The sequence below is a fragment of the Protopterus annectens genome, chromosome 3.part1 (genome assembly GCF_019279795.1).
Source record: "Protopterus annectens isolate FY-2018-M chromosome 3.part1, PAN1.0, whole genome shotgun sequence".
Classification (NCBI taxonomy): Eukaryota; Metazoa; Chordata; order Ceratodontiformes; family Protopteridae; genus Protopterus; species Protopterus annectens.
In genome coordinates, this window is record NC_056732.1 from 800,368,749 (window position 1) to 800,390,040 (window position 21,292).

The window sequence follows — 21,292 nt, forward strand, 5'->3', positions numbered from 1 at the left end:
ACCACTTTATAGTAACCTTTCATTTGTAAAATATTTAAAACAGGCATTTATATTAGACTAAAATATATGCTAAGTTTTAAAGCTAAAATTAATATAAGAAATAAATACAAAAGTAAAAACTTAAGATAATATTTTATGTTTTATACTATGTGCTGTTTATAAAATTCAGCATTAAATGTTAAGATGAAAACATGTTATCCTTGCAGTGCTTTTAACTTGAGCAAGCATGCAATAGATAACTGCTCATTTTAACCTGGCCATACAGCTGCCTTCAGGAATAGTTGCCAATATAGCTTGTGCTTTTCAAGGGCAAGTGTCCATGGGCACCCCCTATCATTTAATAGTTCTTGTTCCAAAATCTCAAATTTAAACTGATGCCCACGATTCTGGTGCACATGTTTCCAGAGTGCATTTGTGTTCTTCTGTTGTTTTTTAATGTTGCATAAATGCTCATAGAACCTGTTTCTGAATCATCTCTCAGTCTTACCAATGTAAAAAACCAGGACATACCAAACAAAGTACGCAGTACACCACGTTTTTTGTATTGCAATTATAGTGTCCCTTAATTCCAATAATATTATTAGCAATGGTGCACTTCTTGTCTATCAACATATGATGACATAGGGAGCAGTGACTCATACCAATATTTTTATTGCTCAATTTCACCTTAGGTATATTTATCCCTGTTTTCAGGAAAACCTTGAGGTTCTTTGGATCATAGGATCATAAGAGGTCACTAGGCTAATGGCCCTGGGGCCCTTACAAGCCTAGGTAACAGTTTATCCCCAAAAAAGAAACCTCAGTCAGTACCTGTCACCCCTGTCAGTGAGGGACACAGGTGGAACCTCGGGACCAATTTGTGGTTTCCCATCCACTCATCAAGGTTGCACTTGAAGAGGGTCAATGAGGTACTCTGTTTGACATGTATGGGAAGTCTATTCAGAGATGGGGAAGCCTCTGGGAGACAAATCTGTATCTCCAGCAGGTTTTGTTGATGTCGCTTATTAGAGTTAGGCCTTTTGAGTGAGCAATGCATGAGAAATTAGACTTATGGATATGGAGCATCTCTAGTAGGGCAGGGTCCGATATTGCCTTGTAGGCAAGACTCAGATCACCATGGAGCAATCTGTACAATACCGAGTAGAGTGATAGTGATTTGAGCCTGTTCACATAGGACATTTGTTGGAGGCCATGGATTCTCTTTGTGAGGTATTTCTGTGGCCTTTCCAGTTTGGTGCAGGTGCTTGGAGAGGTACATAAATGGGGCATTATACTCAGTTATTGGCCTAATGAGGGAGGAGTACATAGAAGTAATAACCTCCTTTTTTCTGGATGCAGTCCCTTTACTTATGAGATGAACCACATAAAAGGCTTTTCTGACCACTGTCACTACATGATGGTGGAATGTGAGATTGTTGTCAGCTTGACTAGTCAGATCTCTCACCACAGGCTGTGTGCTTAGGGGGTTGCTGTTGATGTAGTAATCAGTAGGGGCTGTGTTTTTGCCTAATGGTATGATAATGTATTTTTTTGTTTTTAACTTAGGGCTATGACTTCGGCACCAGTCATTTGTTGCTGTGAGACCCTCTTGTAGTATGTTAACCTTGTTTAGGGAGTCAATGACAGCACATAACTTACAACCATCTGCAAACTTGGTCAGCCGCAAGCCTTTTGTCTTTGACTGGACCTCTGAGTAGTAGATGCCAAACAGTAGGGGTCCCAGGACAGATCCTTGTGGAACACCACTAGTGGCAGGTCTGCTGTCAGTGATGTAGGCACCTATTTTGAACTTGTGGGTCATATTGGTGAGCCAGTTGGCCACTCACCTGATGATATAGGGATTTATGCCAAGTTGTATTAGCTTTTCGATGATGCAAGAGTGGGGGATTGTGTCAAAGACCTTGGCCAAGTCAAGGTAAGCTGTATGTACTGACTTTCCCTCATCCAGGGCATTGGTGACAGTCTCAAAGAAGTCAGCCAGGTTCAACAGACAAGATCTGCCCTCAATGAATCCAAACTGGGTGGGGTCAAGTGCTTGGAAATTCGCTATGTCCTTGTTTATGAGATGCATAATAATACACTCCATGGCTTTACAGATCAGACTTGTCAAGCTAATGGGGTGATTATTTCCAGGGTCAGAAGTGGCACCACCTTTGTGCAAGGGGATGACAATGGCAGTTCTCCACTCTGCAGGAATGAAGCCTTTACTTAGGCTGTGTTTGAATAGGGTGCTCAATGGCGAAGCTAGCTATTGCTGGAGATGGTGCAGAATACAGCCTGGGATACTACAAAGGTCCCATGGAAGCTGTGTTCTTTGCCTTGGATAGGGTCTTTAACACTTTATCTATGGAGTTGTGAGATGCAGGACAAGTATCGGGGAAGTTGAATTGACCTTTGGGGAACATAAGTCATGGAGTTTGCAGTGAACCTATCTGCTAGCAGGTTGGCTAAGTCAACAGGGTCAGCGTAAGTGGTATCATTAAGTACCAATTTGGAAAAAAAAACCTGAGGTTTGCCATGGAGGTCCCTGACATAACTGAAGAAGGCTTTGTGGTTTCCCCTTTGTTTCAGAGGCTAGTTTCAATTCATAATCGCCATTGGAGGTTTTCACTAGTGATCTAATTTGCTTGTTGGGGCTGAGGAGGGAGTTTTTCCAATTTGGAATTGGTTCCTTTTTACCACTGGACAGCAGTTTATTCCTTTTGTTGTAAAGCCTGTTGATGGAGGATGTCCAACAGACAGGTTTGTGTTTCCTTGAGGAGCAGGTTTTAGTTCTGTTGGGTATGGCTGAGTCCATGCAGTTGTACAGGTGTTTGTATACTGCATTGGCATACTGTTCAGCATAGTTGTCTGCATCCTCTGAGGGGGGTGGTGGTGGTGTGAAGCTACTGATACTCTCCCTTAGGAGATTATGAGAAGTTTTTTAGCCTGGTTATGGACAGACCGATTACCTGATCTCACCAGGGAAGAACATACTATGGGAGTGGTGCAGCGGTTGCCCATGTTGGTGAGAACCAAATCCAGAATGTTATCTCCCCTTTTTGGGGGATGAGATGAACTGGTCTAGTGCATTAGAGTTGATGAAGTCAAGGAATCATTGGGTGAGTGCATTAGTGCAGGAATAGTTCACCCAGTCCATGGTGGGATAGCTGAAGTCACCAAGGATCAGGGTGTTAGGGGGAACCTTGATGGAGTCAAGGAGGTCCAGGTAGGATAAGTGGATCTATATCTGGTTGTAACTTGGAAGGGTGTCTTGCCAACTTTCAGTTGCACCTGGAGTAATTCCAGTGTGTCATGCTGGCAAACCAGTCTTGTGATGTGCCTGTCCTTAATGAAGATAGAGACTCCACCACCCTTAATCTTCCCAACCTCATTTTGGGGTTGGAATGTGTGGAATGAGGTATAGTCAGGTAAGACAGTGGTGTTGTCTGCAGTCCTAAATCAAATTCCAGTGATCTCACAGGCATAACCGTCTTCCAGTGTGAGGAGAGCCTCCAGTGAGTGCATTTTCAGATTAAGGCTCCTAGCATTAAGCAGCATAACCATCAATTTGCTTTTTGACAGATCTGTCAAAATATCTTATAGACAATTTTTCGGTATGCCCCCACATTCTTTCTCACTACCTGGTCAGTACAAAAAAATTGGTCAATTTTTCATGTTGTTAAAAGCATTGGTGTATCTTGCATCCATGCCAGTCTAGTGGCATGGCATCACACATTCAGTTCTTGGTCTGTGACAACTGCACAAAAAACAGAATAGAATACCATTAAGCATACCTGTCCTGACTATATCCACTGTTTAACTTTGACAAGTTGTCTCTATAATTATATTGTACATCTGAGGGGTGCCCCCAATCCTACATTCCTCAACACGGTGGTCAAGGGTATCCTTTCTCCTCATCCTGAGGTCTCTGTAGTGTTCACCAGTACAGGGGATACCGGTAGCACTGGTCAGAGCCTGGGCCAGACTATTTCATGCCTCTGCCTTGTAATCTGAGCCATGATAGTCCCTCTGCAACAGCCTGGGCTCATGTTCATTCACCAGGAGGCCAACAATCACTTTGGACTCCTGGACATCCCATCTTTGAACACAGAATCTCAAAACCACTCCAGGAATGCCTTCCATTCCTATTACAGATCAAGGCCAATGTAAAATGCTGTTTTTCCACCAATTTCCAGGATTGCGCTTATGGGGAGTGTACACTTTCTGGATTTGCAACATTTGAACTTGTTGCCCAGTGCTTAACATCACGAGAACATGTTGCACAAGAGTGCATCATGCAGGCAAATGTGTTTAGATGATAGCCAAAAGTATTAACTGAATGCATTCAGTGTATATTTAGTACCTAGACAGTCATAAACATATACCGAATGCATTCAGTGTATGTTTATGACTGCCTGGGTACTGTATGCTACCTGGGTGGTCCATTCATCTGGTGTGTGCACTTCCACTCTACGCAAAAATTAGATGTGTATAACCAAAGCTGTTTGTGCTAAATGGTGCATCAAGCAAACAGTGGCCCCAAAAAACAAAATTAAAAAAAAAGTTTAAAAACTGGAAAATGAGTTGAAATGCAGAAACTCAGTCTATGACATACACCATAGAAACTTTTAGTACACATGAGATATGACTACATAGGTTGGAGCCCAAATCTCATTGCAATGCACCATTGGAAAACAGGAGGGGGACTTATCCATCTTTGCACCACAAACAGCTTTGCAGCAAATGCATGATGTAATACTTCACACAACCAAGTGCAACTGAATGTACACTGATATCAAGCCATGATCTGTTTGTAAATTTATTCTATGTAATATATTTGGATGTAGTTCAATTAGTGATCACACAACCTGCTATGATTATTTCTTTCAAATATATAGCTGAGTCCTACCTTTCTGTGTTTTTGGGTCATTAATCAGTTATCTGACCAGTACTCAGATACATGCAGTGTATAAGCCAGTCTATATCATTTACCTTAAAATGTGTGAGGATATTAACTGGGAACACTATGATATGCAGTTACCATCAAATTAATGGCAGGTTGAATGGCACAAACAAGCACAGACTGCTGTTTTGGGGAGGAGCAAAGCTTGGTTTCTGTCTTGGCACATGCAAGGGTAAAAATGTTCTTTTGAGGAGGGTGGACCCAGGCTGAGCTACTGTTATGGCACAAACAAGGATATGTTGCTGGTGTTACTCTCCTTGTCTTGCATCCTGATGGTTTGATCTTGTAAGAGTGGTGAAGCTGAAAACTGCAATGTGTCTCATTACTTTTAAACTTCTGTCTATGATTTCCAATAATAAATGTATGATGCTAAACTAAGGCCGTGCAGTGATCAACATTACTTTGTGGAGGTATCAATGTGTGAATCTTTAAGGTCTGAGGCCTAATACTTGCTAATGGACACATACAAGTCAAATCACTCTCTTCTGTCACATGTGACATTAATGTTTGTACAAATCTCCCACCTTGTAGTTGCTTACTGTACCAAGTGATGAAATACAAGGTCATGTCATAATATTATTATACAATACTGTAGATGTGCAGGACTTACCTTGTAAATGCAGCAGTTGCCACAGTGTTATTTCAGGGCTAACTGTGATTCAAGTAGTACACAGCCCATACATGGGAAGGTAACGGCTGCGGCTCTGAGGTGAGACTGACAGAGGTCACAGGGTTCTTGTATTGTGTCCCTGTTCACCCTGTAGCACTTTTTAATGTCCATGTTGTGTATATTGTGATACATTAAATGTGGCCTGAAAACTCTTCTCTATCTTGGCCTAGGCCTATTGGCAGCAGCAGCATTATCTGCAGTTTGTAACACATACAAATGGAGGTAAGCAATAGCAGCTCCTAACATTCTCTGCCTATGTAGACGTTTTGTGTCTGTACTCCACTACTTTTGAAATCCACAGGAAAAAACAACATAGAGTCTACATGGTTGCTTTATAGCTTGATGAGTAGCTCCACCAGATCAGTCGATGAACATGCAGTTCAGCTGCTTACGCTGTAATTAGCCTCTATGAAACAGAGGCTAAGATGGATGAAATCCATTAACAATCTACTCCATTATAAAAAGCTAACCAAACTGATGGTGAGGACACTTGCTACATGTTTGCAGGACTCTGAAACTATATTTCCAAAATATATTTAGAGAGGAGTATTAGGCTCCAACAGGTATGCTATCATTTTGTTACCTACATAATGCATATGCTGGAGTATATTCATGAATAATATGGAGCAAATAATTTTATACTGTTATCTGTATGCATTAGTTAGAGGTCTACTGATGGCATGGGCATGTTTTTCAAGCCATTTCAGAGGTACAAATGGTTGACAACACATGAAAATAGAATGCTCTTTGATACATATGTATGAATGTTTCAAGGACAGGTCCTTTGAATGTATGTTTAGCATTTCAAATGTGTTTTATTAGCAAAATGGTTCATGTACCTGTTCTTTGCTGGGTGGGTGGAGCAAAGAGATGTTACTGTTATGTAACAACCTAGAAGGGACTGTTCTTTTGGGGGGACCACAGCTGAGTTACTGCTATGGCACATACAAGGATATGTTGCTCTTGCTACCCTCCTTGTTTTGCATCCTGCCTGTTGTTAGTATTCCACATCTGTATTATGTTTTGTGTTTTTTCCAGTGGGTACTACTGACTGCCTACCTTAGCTGTTTTATCTGGTAACAGTTACTTTGTAGTTATGTGATACTTATGTGTATTATCATTCTGTAGTCTTTTAGGATTGAAAATGTCATTAAGGCGCAGACCCCACTTCCGTGAGGGCAAGAATACTATTATTGTGGATGTGCTCCATCAACATGGCTCTTTTCTTCTCAGAAGGGGTCATCCCAATATGCTAGAGAGGCTAAGACTATGGCTGCAGATCATAGCAATCATAAATGCCCTGGGGGCCATGGCCGTGCTTATTAGCAGGTGCACAACATGGCCACTGACATGTTAACATCTACATAGAAGTGTGCAGCTGCTGTTGCCTGAGACTAGAGGGTAACCAATGGTGGGCCTGCTACAGGACCACGTCTCACTCCAATGAGGAATTCCTGGTGAATCTTCTACAACAGGACAAATAACAGTAGAGTGGCCCACAATATGTGACTGATGTGGACGCCCTTCCTGCTCAATCCCAGGGAGACCTTCCAGGTAGGCTTAGTTATATGACCAGTTGAATACGGTTGTATAGTAAAACAATTGAAATAAAAGTTGCTTCAATGTCACGTGTTTTTTTTTCTGGGGGGATTGAAGATTAGTACAGTGTCAAGCTCAGTTTGGAGTTGTCAGCCATGTTCTTGTTGAAATAACACTTCATGCAGATTGACAGGAGTACATGTAGTACCCCGGTCTTACTGTTAGATATGATGATGCTGGCCTTACCTCTTGCTTAACTTATTTCAGGACCATCAGGAATACAGCAATTTATGCATCCTGCAGATGGTAAGTGAATAACATTATTTCAATACAGCAGATTAATTTCTAGAAACATGTATCATTTTAGGCCTGTTGTCTGTATTTCTGTACTGTCTGTAATAGTGGCAGCACTGTTAGTTGTTTAGCATAAATTGCACCATAGTAGTACAGGTATTAATGTATGCCTGTGTTTCTTCATTTTTATCATAGGTGATCATGACTGTGGGAGTGTGGGCCCTGTGCCACCTGACATCAGTGTTTCAGTAGACACCGATGATGATGGCAAAACTTAGGTGCATTCAGGGGTGCAGGGGTTGAATCTGACACAGATGTTGTCATCCAGCCACCCCTTCTTTACCTTGGATGCAGCCAGTATCCCTATGCCTACCCAGTCCACTGAGGCCACAGATATAAGACAGGTTGAGGGTGATGACATTAAGCAAGGAAGTGTGTCTACTGTGACTTCAGTGCCTGTTGAGTCTGTCTTAGCCAAAGTATTGGAGAGGTGCCATGTAGGAGGATTGATAGGGGTGCTCAGAGGGGGCCAAGTGTCCCTCCTACACCTGGTGCAGATGTCTCTTCCCGTGTCATACAAATCATGTTTAGGGCCATCATAGAGGCACAGGCACATTCAGAGAGGTGCTCCAGACAAATGTTCAGGGTTTTGGATGTGGCATAGTCTGACATACATGACTGCCTCCACCATGTTGCCAATTCCCTGTATCTGATGAATGACATGTTGGAATGAAGGGTGTCTGTGATTGACCGAGGTTTGTCTGTCATGGAACGAGCAGTGTCTGCAATGGAACATCTGCTGAGAGGGTAATGGCATCCTCATGATCTTAGGTCAGCCACGACATCTGTTGATAGCCGATGTGGCCATTCCAGATCATGCTTACATAGTGGCAGCACTACTGCTTGCCCATCAGTGAGCGTGCTGTCTACACCCAGACATAGCAGGCCATTGTGGTCTAGGTCCTGGGTGTTCCCATGAAGGGAACACATCCAGCAAACATAGGCCACACTCAGATAGCAGTACAGCATTTACTTGTCCAAATACCTCATTCAGATTTGAACCAAGGTTTTATGCTGACTGTGATACCAGCAATTTGGTATATTTGGCTACTTGTGACACATGCACTTGTTACTAGGTGGGTAAAACCACTCAGATGTTGAAGGAACATATTAGTAAACATCTTTATTAAATACGTAAAAAGAATGATATGAATGCTCTGGCCGAGCATGTAATGATATTCCCAGAACATCAGTTTCTTTTGAGTCCTACAACCAGTGTATGCTAGTGTTAGAGGGAGTGATATCAACAATTTTCTTGAACAAAAAGAACTTAATTGGATTTTGAGGTTTCAAGCACATAAACATCCAGGGCTAAATAACAGTGTCTGCATTAAGTCTGTATTAAAGGGACACAGGCTGAAGAAAGTCTAAGTTTTGTGTTCTGTATTTTTATACTCTAATTGATTTTTATTGTTGTAGGTTGCTGATTTGTTGTTTCAGTATATTTTAACTGATGGTTTTTACTTGTTTTTATAAGATCTGATGAAGTGTACTTGATATGCAAAAGCGCTTGCCTTATTTTAAGATTTATGTCCTAATTAAAAGCTTTTAATGCTGTGGCTGTCCTACTGGTGCTTCATTACTTTTATAGCAGTACAGCATCTGACCTTGGGCATGGAGGTGCAAATGCAACTCCTGCAAAGCCAGTTCTCATGGTCTGGGGCTGAGGATGAACTGCCACCTCTACAGTGCATGGTTCACACCTGTCTGACATACCAAGATGTAGAGCTAGCACTAAGCTGGCTGTGTTCATGCAGACTCTAACACAACACTTTCACATGGAGGACCCCTACAGACACACACACACACACACACACACACACACACACACACACACACACACAGCCTGCCTGCCTGCTTCCCTGTCTCCCTCAAACATACTCACAGACCTTTTGTGTCAGCCTATGCTTCCTGCCCCCCCAGCACCCTGTGCAAGTGATAATAACTGTGCCATGTCCCTGTTGTCTCTCTTTTGGACTCAGGGATACAAAAGCTTTAGGTTTATAGGTTAGTACTAAGCTAACTGCCCTTGTGAGCCATTTTAAGCCTAGCCAATTATCCCTTGTGAGACTCAAACCCTGCACCTTGTGTTTGTAAGGCAAACACCTTAACCATTAGGCCACCCTCCCAACCCCTTTGTGTTTGATGTACAGGGTGCACAGCTACATTAGTGCCTAGTATATCTGCATTTGTGTTGTTGAAATGATAATTGTACCTGTCACTTATATTTGCCTTGCCAAATTATACAGTGGATAACATCATCATGTCAGTACTTTCTAGTGTATTCTGTTGTAAGGATTGTGAAGTCAGGAACTGCAATGTGTGTCATTACTTTAAAACTTTTCTCTTTAATGTTTTCTATTACGTACATATGATGCACATCATAAGACAATCCATAACATTCAGATCTCAGGATTGTATGACAGCATTGTAGTCAAACTCATCAGAACAATAATACAGTATAATGCTCCCTTCTTACCAGACACATGCAGCAGCTGGACAGACCACAGGGCTTTCTCATCAAGATAACACAGAGCCTACTAACCATGACATGCTGCATATGGGTAGATTAAAAGACATGTCACTGTCATTTGTCTGGTATCATATTAAATTGTGACTGTTATTCTAAGCCTCAACACCTCAGACTGCCACAGGGCTTGTGGGTCATGACAAGCTACATCATGTATGGCCAATACTGGATGCCATACTTCATGCATGTAGGACACAGTATAATGTGCATCATGAGGTGGCAGTAGATGAAGCTATGGTTGGCTTCTTTGGACATTTGACATTCAGAGAGTTTATGTCTGGAAAGCCAGAGAGGTATGGCATTAAGGTATGGGTGCTGGCTGACTCATGCAATGGGTGTGTATGAATTCCAGGTGTACACTGGAAAGGCAGAGCAGACCACAGAGGGAGGATTGGCACACCATGCTGTGGCTGACCTAATTCGGAGACTGACTGGAAAGAAGCATCACATTTACTTTGACAACTTCTTCACCTTTGTCCCTCTGGTGCAGCAACTGCTGCAAGATGGTCTGTACTGCTGCAGAACCATATGCACCAATAGGTCAGGATGGCCTGTAACATTCAATAGACAGGCCATTGGTAAAGCACCTCAAGTGTATTACAAGCAGTTGCAGAGTGGCCCACTGCTTGCTACTGAATGGAAGGATAGCAACCCAATGTTTCTGCTGTCAACTAATAGGAAATCCAACCTTGTTAGCCTCCAGCACACACAGGAGACAGCATGATGGAACAAAAGCTTCAGTGCCATGTGCACCAGTTGTAAATATATACAACACATACATGAATGGGGTGGACTGAGCTGATCAGCTCAGGACACAGTATCCAACTGCATGAAAGGCACAAAAATGGTGGCTGTATTTGTTCTAGTTCCTATGGGATGTGGCCATAGTGAATGCTTACATTTTATTCTGTGTGAGTAACAACCACCGGCAGCTGTCACGATCCAGACGTGTAATTCCAGCAACATAGTTACAGTTACAATTTAGAAGAAACCTAGGCATGCACCTCCTGGCCAGCTACAAGAAAATGAAAAAAATGCATTGAGATTACTGTCTCAGAACCCATGAGATGAACTGAACAAGGATCACACTTCCCAGTGAAATGGCAGAAGTCACGATGCATACACTTTGCCAGCAAGGGTAAATGTGCTGAACCATCATGGGGATGCCCAACCTACAAGATCAACCTCTGTGTTAAATGCTTTGGTAAGTATCATGACCATAAGGGTCTAGCAGATTGCTGATAGCAGTAAAATCTACAGTATACATTGGACAACCTAAACAAAGATGTGGCTAGGATGCTGGATGCATCAGTGGGTGACATACCCAACCACCATGGATCTTATGATTGACCTGGGTGGCAGTTGGGAACTTGAAGACTCTTCAGCTCAGTCCCATAGTGATGCTTTCCTAGGTAAGCATGGCCTCAGGGGTGCCACTGTGATGCAATGTTTCCCTCCTGGAAAGGGCACATACAAAAAGAGAAAGCATGAATCAGGCTTAGTCATTTCAAATGTTGTTGTCTTGGTTTACCTCTTCACGCAGTCGCCCTCCCCTTCTGGTGTAGCAAATGTATGTAGGTCAGGGCAAGAGGCTTTAGATTAGCTCCCTCCTTTGAGTCCTTATGGCCACTGCCAAAAGGACACGTGAATGGAAGAGACAGACGTAAGGCAGAGTGCTGACATTGCATTCAATTGGGAGCGATTGCTGCTACCAGCAGTCTGATTGGGCAGCCAGCACCAGTATGGGACATTTCAGATGCCCATTATCTGAAGCCCCATGCCTGTCCTCAGCATATTAGTGGAGCGGCGGTCCTTACCCTGCTTTTTCTTTTTACATGTGCCCCTTCTATGCCCCCTTGTCAGTTACCAGCCAAGCGCTTAGGTATCAGGGCCAGGAAGGTTTCTCTTCAGACATGTGTGCCAACAACACTTGTGCTGCTGAGTGCATCAGTGGGTGTCACAGCCAACCACCATGGAGCTTATGATTGACTTGGATGGCAGTTCGGAACTTGGAGACTCTTCAGCTCAGTCCCACAGTGCTGCTTTCCTAGGTAACCATGACTTCAGGGGTGCCACTGTGATGCAATGTTTCCTTCCCAGAAAGGACACATGCAAAAAGGGAATGCCTGAGTCAGTCTTAGTCTTTTCACATGTTCTTGTCTTGGTTAAGGTCCCCACGCAGTCTCCCTCCCTTCTGGTGTAGCAAATGTATGTTGGTCAGGGAAAGAGGCTTTAGATTAGCTCCCTCTTTTGAGTCCTTGTGGCCATTGCCAAAAGGACACATGTAAATGGAAAAGGCAGAGGTAAGGAAGAGTGCTGGCATTGCATGCAATTGGGAGCCATTGCTGCTTCCAGCAGTCTGAGTGGGCATCCAGCACTGGTATGGGACACTTAAGGCACCCAACATCTGAAGCCCCATGCATGTCCTTGGCATATTAGTGGAGTAGCAGTCCTTATCCTGCTTTTGCTCTTTATATGTGCTCTTTCTGTGCCTCCTGGTCAGTAACTGTATGCAATTTGGCGTTTTCAGGGCTGGTAGGTATGTACCTCTGCAGCATCCCTCATTGTGTTTCATTTGGTGTTGTCAAGGGTGGTAGGTATGTACTTCTGCATCATCATCATACCACTGTGGATAGGAGTGAAGATTTGGATGAGCTAACCAGGTGCTATTGATATACATAGGTGTAGTCTTCCAATACATCTCTCAAACATCATCAGTAACCTGTTTGCATTTCTTTCCTGTGCAGGTGCACCCACCTTGTGACAGTGAAATGGCTTCCTGAACAGCAGACTGACAAGTGAGAGTGTGGGTGTGTGGCCATTCCTACATTTACTGGGCTGCCAGCCATGCCTCCAGAAGTAAAAACCACTACAACTTGAACTTCCCCACATCTAGTGTAAAGGTATACTAGATTGCAAGAAGAGGTATGCATTGGAGCAGATTCCTGCAATTGGAAAAGGAGTGTTCAATCTACCCTGAGCCTGACATTCTTGTGCTGCACATTGGAGGGAATGATGTCATCACTCACCCACTCGGAAGGCTACAGTTTGAAATCAGAAAAATTTTTGAACAACTGCAGTTGTGGTGGCCACGTTGTCATTTTGTGTGGTCTGATATAATTTCTCGCCAGATATGGAAAACAGCAAACAGTCAACGGGCAGCACACAAGGCCAGATATTTACAGAATGGGTTCATGCATGGCTTGATGCACAGGGTCGGTGGATGAGCAATCTGCCATGACAGCATCACTGCAGAAGATGTTCACCTTTTCAGAAGTGATGGCGTTCAATTAATTAAGGATGGCATTGCATTGTTCTGGACTGACTTCCACAATAGTGTGATGACAGCAATACACAATATATTTGTAACATGCAGAAAGTGAGAATTAATGGATTTCAGCCATGACCAAGTAGGCCCAGTATGGTAAGAAACTCTATTGTTATATTTTATGAACACCGTTGTCACTAATGACGTTACAGGAAAAGAACTGTAAGGGAACTTGTACACATGCTGAGTAACACTTCATTTTTTAGATTGTCACAGAGCCCTCTGTATGCCGTGCACAGGTACAGATAACTGTCTGATTATGAATTGTGTTATGCAAATTATATTTTCCTTACTTTGGCAAATAACTGTGGTAGGGAGATGGCGAACATGCTGAGTAAGAACAACTGTTTTAGGAGAGTACCACGTACAAGAGAATGTCAACAATCATTGTGCAGACATAGCACAAGTTGGTTACAATTATGGTTATGAGAGTTATGATTTATTTTCCCATTGTGCTAAATAACTTTGTCAGGGAACATGTCATCAGAGTAAGTAATACCTCATTTGAAGGCAGTATTATTAGTTACAGGATTGAAAAAGAACTGTGTCTGTATGCTGGACAAATGTACAGATAGCACATTATGTTAAGGACTTCGATTATGAGAATTATGATATTGTTTCATATTTGATGAATAACTTTTTCAGGGAGCATGTCAGCATGCTAAGTAGTAGCTCATTTTGAAGACAGTTTTAGTACTTGCAAGATAAAAAATAACTATATCTGTATGCTGTAAACATGCCCAGATATCTCAGTTTGTTTGGGACGATGGTTATAAGAATTATGATATTTTTTCATATTTTGCTAAATAACTTTATCAGGGAACATGTCATCAAGGTACGTAACACCTAATTTTTAAAGGCAGTATTAGTAATTACAGGATGGAAAAAGAACTGTGTCTGTATGCAGGACAACTGTACAGATATTATATTTTGTTTAGGACTTCCGTTATGGAAATTATGATTTTTTTCATATTTTGGTAAATAAGTTTGCTAGGGAGCATGCAATTGTGCAAATTATACCTCATTTTGAAGACAGTGTTAGTCCTTACAACATGATAAAATAACTGTTTCTGTATTCTGTACACATCTACAGCTATCACACTTTATTTAGGACTTAGGTTATGGAAATTATGATTTTTTTTTAATATTTGGTAAATAACTTTGCCAGGGAGCATGTATATATGCCAAGTGATACCTCATTTTGAAGACAGTGTTACTCCTTACAACATGATAAAATAACTGTGTCTGTACACTGTACATATATATATATATATATATATATATATATATATATATATATATATATATATAGATAGATATAGATATAAAAGTTTGTTTAGAAGTTAGGTTATGAAAATTTATGAATTGTTTTCATATTTTGGTAAATAACTTTGCAAGTGAGCACATCAATGTGCTAAGTAATACCACATTTTGAAGACAGTACTAATAATTACAACATGGTAAAAGAACTGTATCTGTATGCTGTAAACATGTACAGATATCAAAGTTTGTTTAGGACTTAGTTTATGGAAATTATGATTTGTAACATAGTTTAATAACTTTGCAAGGGGAAAATGTCAACGTCCAAAGTAATACCTCATTTTGAAGACAGTATTATTCCTTACAACATGGTAAAATAATTGTGTCTGTATGCTGTACACATGCAAATATATCACAGTTTAGTGTTTAGTCTGTAGGATTATGAAAATTATACATTTGCAATATTTCTCATTATTATGCCCATATCTTTGCAAAGGAGCATGGTGACAACACACATGAGGCGTTGTTTTGAAGCTGACATTGAGCCACACAACCTGTACACTGATATGTAGTCTCTGTCTGTTACAGGTGATGAGATATTATGCTTTGTTTATCAGTTATGAGAAATATAATATTAATCATATTTCTGAGAATATCTCCATAATGGAGTATCACACAGTAATGGTTAATGTATCATTTTAAAGCTAAACATCATGCAGATAAATTAATTACAAATTGTATGGGTCTTCATGATACATTCACCAATATATTGTGATTTGTTCTACCTAAAAGGTAAAATATACGCACAGTATAAGCATTCCTTGTCAAATATTTAATAATGACTTAAATTCACACTAACACCATTTACACTGCTAGAAAAGTCTGTGCCTGCTGAACAACTTTCGGGTTCAGGCACCTAGGCAGCGAGACATTTCCCTGTGGTACATTTGACTGGGGACACATGGCTGAAGTGACATTCAGTTGCAGAGTAATATGGCTGTTTATAAATTCGCTGTGGGCAAAGAGGAGCACATACTACCATGCTCACAGCTTTAATAACCAAAGGCATGGTGGCAGAAGAAGTAATGAATGTTGTGCTCACTATACAGTACATACTTATGTAACTACAACATGTAGAAGTGTGCTACAGCACTGAGGAAATTTTGCAGGCTTCTGTAGTCACATTTATGCTCCAGTATGCATTTTAGGTAATGTTCCCTAAACACTGTGAATGGGGGTAGTGGTCCACACACTATAATTCTAAAGGCACTGCCCATTGTGCACTGCATTTTACTGCCACTGACATGCCCTCTGGCCAGCCTGCTGCTGATGCCTGCTATATTGCCTGCTGTTTTATGTTCCCTTGGGGACCATGGACATTGTTTTCCCCCTGTGCATTTGGTTATTAAAGCTGTGAGGATGGCAGGGTGTGCTTCTTTTCGCCGACAGGGAATTTGCAAACAGCCATATTTCTCTGTTGCTGAATGTCACTTCAGCCATGTGTCCCCAGTCAAATGTACCACAGGGAAATGTCTCGCTGCCTAGGTGCCTGAACCCACAACTGGGTTCAGGCACCTAGGCAGCGAGACATTTCCCTGTGGTACATTTGACTGGGGACACATGGCTAAAGTGACATTCAGTTGCAGAGTAATATGGCTGTTTGTAAATTCGCTGTGGGCAAAGAGGAGCACATACTACCATGCTCACAGCTTTAATAACCAAAGGCATGGTGGCAGAAGAAGTAATGAGTGTTGTGCTCACTATACAGTACATACTTATGCAACTACAACATGTAGAAGTGTGCTACAGCACTGAGGAAATTTTGCAGGCTTCTGTAGTCACATTTATGCTCCAGTATGCATTTTAGGTAATGTTCCCTAAACACTGTGAATGGGGGTAGTGGTCCACACACTATAATTCTAAAGGCACTGCCCATTGTGCACTGCATTTTACTGCCACTGACATGCCCTCTGGCCAGCCTGCTGCTGATGCCTGCTATATTGCCTGCTGTTTTATGTTCCCTTGGGGACCATGGACATTGTTTTCCCCCTGTGCATTTGGTTATTAAAGCTGTGAGGATGGCAGTGTGTGCTTCTTTTCGCCGACAGGGAATTTGCAAACAGCCATATTTCTCTGTTGCTGAATGTCACTTCAGCCATGTGTCCCCAGTCAAATGTACCACAGGGAAATGTCTCGCTGCCTAGGTGCCTGAACCCACAACTTTCATATTTACATTTTTAGTTTATCTCTTATGGTTAAAGAGCTATGAACATTTGTTTTCTGTATGGTATTCCAAATGGATTATCTGAAAATAAGCTCAGGCTGAACTGTTGTTCCTATGGTGGATGTAAGCAGGCAGCATTTTCTGAGCTGCTCCAAAGTGAATGAGTTAAGGTTTGTACTCTACACTCTTGTGGGAGGAGATGATAGCTTCTGCCCTTCTGAGATGGGAATTGCTGGTTGAATGCTGATTGTGCCTGTTCTGTCTGTGTTACGATTTAAGCACTTGACATCCAAACCAGTTATTTTACATTAGGAATGTTTGCGGTGTAGACTCCTGTGGCAGGAGAGAATAGCCTACACTCTTTTAAGCTGGGAATTGCTGGTTGAAGGCTTATTGTGTCTGTTACTCTGACAGTGTCTTAGTTCTGGTTATAAGCACTTGGGTTCCAGATCACTTATTTCACACTAGGAATGTTTGTTGTCTACACTCTTTTTGAAGTATTCTGCTGAATTGCTGCTTTATTTAAACTGTTTTTTTCAGCAGTTGTGATTGTGATTTTCTGCATTTTGAATTTCTAGTACTTCTGCATTTTACAGCATAGGCTTGATTCAGGCTTGCTGAATCTAGACTGTTTGGTATAATTTGAGCACTAAAACCAGCCTTCTTACATTAAGGAGGCCCCCTGAACCCTTGTGGCAGAGGTGTGCAGCCAAGGACACATCTGATTTGGGGATTGCTGGAATAAGGCTCATTCTTTACCTTTCCCTTTGTTTACTTTTTAAATTTTGAATTTAAGTGTTGTGTTTGGCCAGGTTTAAACTCAGTTTACCAGAGCTGTTCAAAGCTTGCCTTGCTGCCCTACAAGCTACTCAGCTGTGCATTGTGAAACACTGACACATTGTTCTACCACTAGCCCTCCATAGCATAGACACTTTTTGTTAATATTACACCAAAACCTGGTCCATCTAACCAACTCCCCACTAGTTACTACAGTATCTACCTTCCATAATGGATTGACAGTTTCCCACAATTTCTCCAGGCAGCCTGATTGCCATGGGCATCATGAGGCAATGTATAAATTGCCTTATGTATACTGACAGCAAGTTACTGCTAAAACAAACTAATACAGAATGTGAGAGCTGTATCTATACTATGAATTTGGAATCAATTTTCTCACATAACAAGTCAGATATCAAACATTTTGTCAGCACATACACCTCACCTCTTGCACATAACAATCTCACAACACATAAACCCATATAATTGGAGGTACTCCCTAGAAATCTATCTAAAGATCAGAGACCTCCCAAGCACAAACCTTCTGCATACACTGCAGATCCAACAGAATCCACTATGCATAATAATACATACAACAGTGTCTTAGCCAATAAGCCCCTGTGGCATAACACCTCAACACCAAATGTCTTGCTCATAAGTGACTCCACAGTGAGACACACAAATGTCCACCTCACCAGGCTGGACAAGAAGGTCAGAGTCAGCTGCCTGTCAGGTGCCAAGGTCCATCGGATCACACATGTACTCAAGTATCTCAACAAGTACTGTCATCACTTTGTCATAGTCCATGTTGCAGTGAATGACTGGAGACATACCTCACTGTACTTTATGAATAGAGACATGATTGAGTTCTCAGATTATCTGTCCCAGGCAAGTATGGCCCTAGCCCTAAGGAGCATTCCACCTTCACTGATGATGCTGTCTCAATAGAAACAAAACATGATTGACTTCAACAATTGGCTTAGTTTCTGTTGTCAGTCCAGGAGGATCCAGTTACTGACAGCCTGGGAAGAGATGGTCTTCACCTGTTGCCTCTTGGCTTTCAGTTACTGGCAAAGGTACTTACCTCTTCCATAGTGGCCTTTTTAGGCAATGTCAAAACAACTAAATTCACAATGTAAAATAATCCACTAGATACAAACTGAAGGTTTTGCTGCTTAATGCAAGGAGTGTAAATCAGAAATTGCACTCACTGGAAGAAATCCTTACCTTAGAAAATGTCTATGTCTGTACAGTCACACAGACATGGTTCAAGGCTGCTGAGTGCCCCCTGGTCATGCAAGGCTACAATGCCTTCCACACATTCAGACATCAAAATGAGTGTGAAGGAACCAAAGACGGAAGTGTATACATCTTCATTAAGAGCAAATGCTCTGCAAGACTGGTGAAAGAGTATGACTATGTAGTACTACTCCAAGTCCAACTAACTATATGTAAAATTAGCTACAGGTCCCCCCTGTGACCCCTGAGTACCACTCTGCCTACTTGGACCTACTTGAGTCACTCCCTATACAGACAAACACCTTGGTCACATGTGATTTCAACTACCCTTCCATCAATTTGGAGTCATATATGTGCACAAACATGCTCATGCTTTGGTTCCCAGACTTTGTTAATACACATGCTGTGTAACAAATAGCCTGTACCCACACAAGGGGCTTGAATGTCCTGGACTTAATACATACCAACATAGTAGTTCTCTGGACTAACCCCCTGTATGTTGGCCATGCTGGTCAGGACAGATCACAATTCAGTCATGTTCCCATTCACAATCATACTTGACACCCCCTCAATAGCAGAAAGAATGAAACATTTATCCAAAGCAAACTATAGCCTCCTAACTGATACCATAAATAGTTGCAAACCTCCTGCTACCACTGTCAACAATGAGTGCTATACAGAGGTGTACACAAATGGCCTTTATAAACACCTATGCAAATGTATAGAGTCAGCTGAATGTGAACAGATCAAAATAAGGTCCTCACAGATAACAAGCCACTCTGGCAGGCATCAATCATCAAAGATACCGTACATAGGTTATACAAAGGGTGGAGAAAAAGTAATGTCTAAGAATAAGTGGGAACTGACTCAGCAGAAGTAGGATACCCTCCACAACTTGAACAAGGAAATTAGCTATCTTGTAAAGCCCTCTAAAGCAAAGAAGAGACCTAAGCAAGCATCCCTAGTTAAATATAAACAGGAGGCATTATTTAGCTATGTCAGAAATCTAAAAATGAAGGGCCAGGTTTCTGCCAAACTAATAATGGACACTACCACTCATACTGACCCGGAGGACATTGCCAACCTGCTAGAAGACAGTTTGGGGCAAACTTCACCTCTCATTCCCACCAGACATACTACAAAGCATACATGTCACCAGTGCTCTACCTAGTAACATCCTTTGAACCTAAGCTGACATCTGCCTGGACTCCAGGCTAGTGTCTGATCCTACTCTGTTGGGATGGCTGTATATGTAATAATCTGATATAGCTCATTAAATCAGCATTGCCTGTTGAGCATGTGGTGGTACATCAGCATTATCTGTTGAGCATATGGAGATAACACTGTCCCACATGCTGGTATAAAAGGATCTTTGCAATGTTAAGTAACATTTTGCTCTTACAAACACACACGCACACACACACACACACACACACACACACACACACACACACACACACACACACACACATACACACACACACACACACAGTTGACTGCAGTGAGAACAGAATTCTTACTTATCTAAATACACACTTTACAGAACACAATATTATGCACAAGTACCATGGCACAAGTCTGACTTTAACATCTCTGTAGGTCAACTTATAGTGGATGACATCAGCAGGCCATATGGGACACAAGAGGTTGGGAGGGCTGCATGAAATGGATGTGTAGGCTTCTGCAAGTATGAAAAGACTATCAAGCCATGCCATTGGAGAAGTAACAGTAGGATAGCAAATTTACTCTGCTGAGTAGAGAGACACATACACACACACACACACACACACACACACACACACACACACACACACACACACACACACACACACACACACACACACACACACACACACACACACACACACACACACACACACACACACACACACACACACACACACACACACAGTTGACTGCAGTAAGAACAGAGCTCTTGCCTATCTAAGTTACTTAGACCATAGAACACAGTAGTTTACAAAAGCACCACAGCACAAGTCTTATTTTTACATGTCTGCAAATGAATAGGGTCCATATTATCTCATTGACTGCTTAGCTCGTTGAACGCCTAAATGTCGACAGCTAAGGTTCGAAAACTTAAAATCTCGAACGGGCAGGTAAGCAAATTCTTTAATTGGGAAAGAATTCACTTGGCCATGCCACACAAACATAAACTTCCAAGCCATAAAAATGTGAGGGGCTGTACCCCCACACACCCCCTAACTAAATATATCAACTCTGAAATCACTCTACCTTGGGGAAAGGGTGAATTCCTGATAATGGCCAAGCAAATTCTTTACCGATGAAAGAATTCACTTACCTGGCCTTTCGAGATTCTAAGTTTTCAACCCTTAGCTGTTGCTGTTTAGGCATTCAACAAGCAAAGCAGTAGATGACATAATATAGACCTAATGAATATTGCCATT